At 31.8% G+C, this 4,713-nt stretch overlaps 1 long non-coding RNA gene across 1 annotated transcript; it reads right to left on the reverse strand.

Annotated features, from left to right (window-relative positions):
- Positions 1–1,105: 1,105 nt before the first annotated feature.
- On the reverse strand, positions 1,106–3,389 carry LOC134276059 (uncharacterized). Its single transcript, XR_009994027.1, has 3 exons — positions 3,273–3,389; positions 2,959–3,024; positions 1,106–1,191 (listed from the first exon to the last, which is right to left on the reverse strand). It is a non-coding gene; the product is annotated as an uncharacterized LOC134276059 (long non-coding RNA).
- Between the last annotated feature and the right edge of the window lie 1,324 nt (positions 3,390–4,713).

Raw genomic sequence — 4,713 nt, forward strand, 5'->3', positions numbered from 1 at the left:
GTCAACTAGTCATCAACTGAATACTCAAAAACAACCAGTGTTGAACACTCCGACTTTGTGAGAGCTTGCAAAATTGCCTATAGTTGACCACTCAATGTTAGAAAATCTCTCTGACTCTATTTATTTTGGGATTTATAAAATGGCATTATAATTATGGATCGGATTTGCAATTCCATAATTATTACAATAATCTGGAATCAAGTAACGTGTGCAAGTGGGTATTTTGTTAGAAAGTGGAGAATTTTGAATTAAAACAATTGTTTTCATGAATGATTCATCTTGTGCAATACATGTTAGTATAAAATATAAAGATTTTTCTTTTCGTCATACTTTTCTTTAAGAAATTGGAAAAACATAATACTGGAGGTAGAATATAGGTCCCTACTATTGTATACTTGTTAAAATATAATAACTTGCCGTCCGTTCACTTTTTTCTGCAAGAAAATAAAAGAGCCAGAGCAAATTATGAGAGTGTGCACATGCCTCTCATTTTTCATGCATTTATACACCCATTATTTTGACTTTTCCTACTCAGAGACAGGCACACTGATTGCCTTAGGTTTCAAAACTCCCTCCGTTATTTTTTGAAATACAACATGGACTGAATAATGGAGTATTCAACAGTGGTCAACTGCGAAGAAAATAAAGGAGAGTTCAACAGTGGTCAACTGTTAAGAAAATAGAGGAGCGTTTAACAGTAGTCACTTGCAAAGAAATTATAGGGATGTTCAACTAATGGTTAACTGCACAGAAAATATAGAGTATTCAACAATTGTCAACTGCAAAGAATATGTAGAGAATCGAACAGTGCACATAATAAATAGGAGCATTAAACGTGGCCAACTATATGCAAACGAGCTGAAAGGTCCTTCGCTTGCATTGCAAAAATTCAATTTATGGTGAATTGACGGTCAATTGACGGTCAATTAATCGTCAATTAAGGAACAAACTGAATACTCCGATTGAATTCTAATAGTCTGTTTTCGTATTTGATAGCGGAAGTTTGTAGATATAGAAGCGGCTATCAAACCCATTAAACTCGGAAATATAAATTATAGGTATTCTTTTGCACATTTAAATGAATTTTACAACGATATAATGCTACCTTTTGCGTGCTCGGAACATCGATATCACTTGTCTCCTCATCACAAACTTCTTCCTTCACTTCAATTCGCTGGAGTAAAAGCTCTTCTGTCAAAATAATGCATATGAATTTAATTTAATACACGCTTACCTTTGAAGCGTACGGAAGCCCATTTAGGACCTATCAAAAATATTTTTGAATTCGTTATAACGATTTTTAGAATTCGTTATAACGAATTTAATTTGTTATAACAGATTTTTAGAATTCGTTATAACGAATTTAATTTGCTATAACAGATTTTTAGAATTCGTTATAACGAATTTAATTTGTTATAACAGATTTATTGAATTCGTTATAATGAATTTAATTTGCTATAATAGATTCATTGAATTCGTTATAACGAATTTAATTTGTTATTACAGATTTATTGAATTCGTTATAACGAATTTAATCTGTTATTACAGATTTGTTGAATTTGTTATAACCAAATTCTTGAATTGATTATAACGAATTCAACAAATCTGTAATAACAGATTAAATTCGTTATAACGAATTCAATAAATCTGTAATAACAAATTAAATTCGTTATAACGAATTCAATGAATCTGTTATAACAAATTAAATTCATTATAACGAATTCAATAAATCTGTTATAACAAATTAAATTCGTTATGACGAATTCAATGAATCTGTTATAACAAATTAAATTCGTTATAACGAATTCTAAAAATCTGTTATAACAAATTAAATTCGTTATAACGAATTCTAAAAATCGTAATAACGAATTTAAAAATATTTTTTGATAGGTCCTAAATGGGCTTCCGTAGAAGCGGATAAGTTATTCAATGATCTGAATCAAAACAAGGATAAGCTAATACATAGAAATATGTAGTTCAATATATTAAAATACGTTTATAAAGGGTATTTAATAGTTGGATATTGTATAAAAACAGGATATTAAAAAAATATTTTATCTTGCTTCTTAATCCCCTAGAAAATGAATATCTTTCAAACAAGTCTAAGATTTCCTTGTTCTATACAAGGTTTTTTTTCTCAGAATATCAATCCATTTTCCCAACAGAACACTCTAAAAATACTAGGTCTAGTATGTATAAAGATTCATTCTAAAGATTTTCTTAATAATGATTATATGCATAATTCTTCGCTGAGCAACATGCATATGCTTAATTTCTGTTGCATAAACATTCTAAGTAACCCGCTTAGTCATTCTTAGCTTAGTGTGTCTTAATTTCAACAAGAAAATATTTTAACTCCTTTACTCGGTGAAAATGAAAGTCATGGGACGACAGGGGGAAACAGGATAATCTGGGACAATGACTGGGGACAACAGGGTGTGGACAGGGAGGTCAGAGAATGTCAGGGGACGACAGGGAATAAACACGGATAACAACCGTGGACGACAGGGAGTGGACTGGGAGGTCAGGGACAACGATAGGGGAATATAGAAGTAGTCAGGGAGCGACAGGTATATGTCAGGGACTGACAGGGAAACGAAAGAGGATTTTTTGGACTCTAAGGGGATAATCACAGGCCTTTAGATCGCTTTAATCCGACTTTAAAAAATGGGTTGTTAAAATATAGTTTTTATACACCCCCATTTTTTTTAAAGTTGAATTTAAGCGATCCAAAGGCCCGTGGTGATAATTGACTCAGCAGTGCATGCAGAAGTTTTTGCCTAATTTAATGATGCTTGTAGGGGTTTAAGAACCGTTTGGGGAACATTTGTAACAGTTTTCGTGTCAATAAGCGCTATTTCATTAGACAACGGAATTTTCTTTTAGAAATGCACAACAACCCATGCTCTCACTTTTTTGTAGCATTTTTGTGCCACTTTTTGAAATTTTCCAACTTACCAAATTTGCTAATAACTCTCTGTACATGTCCAGGCTGGTTACTATCAATTTCATCGATCTCCATTCCTACCACTTTCATGTAATAATTTTAAAAATCTGTCAAAATCAAAAGATTTTCAAATGCAGTTGGAACGTTTTGTTTAAAAAAAATTCATACAATTCTGACATATTGAAATTAAATGAAATAATAATACTTCAGTTAATTATCAAATATACGATTTATATACTTAGAAAATTTGATGCTTATTAATATTTATGCATTTTACACAAGCATTTCTTTTCAAAAAAGTTGTTTGAAAAAGTAGTCACTTTACCTTGTAGGAAAAACTAATCTGTTAAATTATCGCATCTACTTTGACGATAGCGGTGTCCATGTCTGTTATTCTTTGGTACGAAATGTAGTCTTTACACACATTTCGCACAGATTACCCTGTTGGGTTTGAGTTTTTAGTGTAAGTCAACCCCCATTTTATACTATTATCTCAGATAAGTGCATATAAAAACATCAAGTATGTATTTAATGAATTTTATTGTGGCGATAATTGGGCACGGCTGTTTATCCAGAGACACAAATTATGACAAGAGGCCCATGGGCCACATCGCTGACCCGAGCATTGTGGCAAGGAAAAAGTAGAAATTGGTTTACAATACTATTGAAAAGTTAAAATCCAAAAGTTTGGCCCCGCCCTACCCATGGGGGTCATGATTTGAACAAACTTGAATCTACACTACCTGAGGATGCATCCATATAAATATGAGCAATTATGGCTTTGCTATTCTTGAGAAGAAGATTTTTAAAGAGTTTTCCTATATATTTCTATATAAAACTTTGGTTGCCCATTGGTTGCAAAACAAGAAACGAGAAATGAGGAACAACAGAATATAAAAACATAAACAATGACCTTTAAAATGTCAACCAAGGGGGTCAGTTTTTGCCTTGATTTAATTTTGTTAGACAACAGATGCTGAGTGAAATTAAAACATCTGACTGCTTTGCTTATCCATTAAGTCTTGACACATTTAATTAAAAATCAACAGCTGAAAAGTACATGCACATGTAATTAACTGGTGAGAGTCAGGTCTTTTCAAATAATAATCTGATTGTTACATAATCAAAGAAATAAATAAAGTATTGAAAACCACATTCATACAAAAATGTAGTAAAAAAGCTATTACTAGTATAACATTGATATAGTGCCCCAGTAGAAAAACATTTCACGTGTTTATCACCAAATTATCACTGAAAGTATCATTTGATCACAAACTTATTATTGTAAGCAAAGGTTCTTTCATGTAATAGAATTGTATTATTTATATCTGCTAAGATTTTCTAATTTTTCTGTGTGAAAGTTGTGCGGGTCATTGATAAATCTAAGTTGGAAGTTGAAATCATTTCACTATGCATCTTTCATCTTACAAAATGAAGTCACTTACTTAAGCTCCTCCCCCTTTATTGACATTTTAAGTCATAAGTTATTTTATGCTGAATCTCATTCCATTGTTTCTCGTTTTGAGTTTTTCGTGTTATACACATACTCCACAAAAAACACGATTTGGTGATATTTTCTATATTTTTAAAAATGGGTCTAATTTTCTATTGGTTAAGTTTACTTTAATTGTCCTTTAAGGGTGTATTCAGAAGTGAAAAAGAATTAGATTACACGATCAATATGTACTGGTCCCAGTGAAAAAGCGGGTAAGAACATTGTCTTGTAAGGCTCATTATTAGTCCCCTACCGGTGAAACCGGAGGGGA

The sequence above is a fragment of the Saccostrea cucullata genome, unplaced genomic scaffold (assembly GCF_032062105.1).
Source record: "Saccostrea cucullata isolate Sc308-1 unplaced genomic scaffold, CSIRO_AGI_Scuc_v1 ctg15830, whole genome shotgun sequence".
Taxonomy (NCBI): Eukaryota; Metazoa; Mollusca; class Bivalvia; order Ostreida; family Ostreidae; genus Saccostrea; species Saccostrea cuccullata.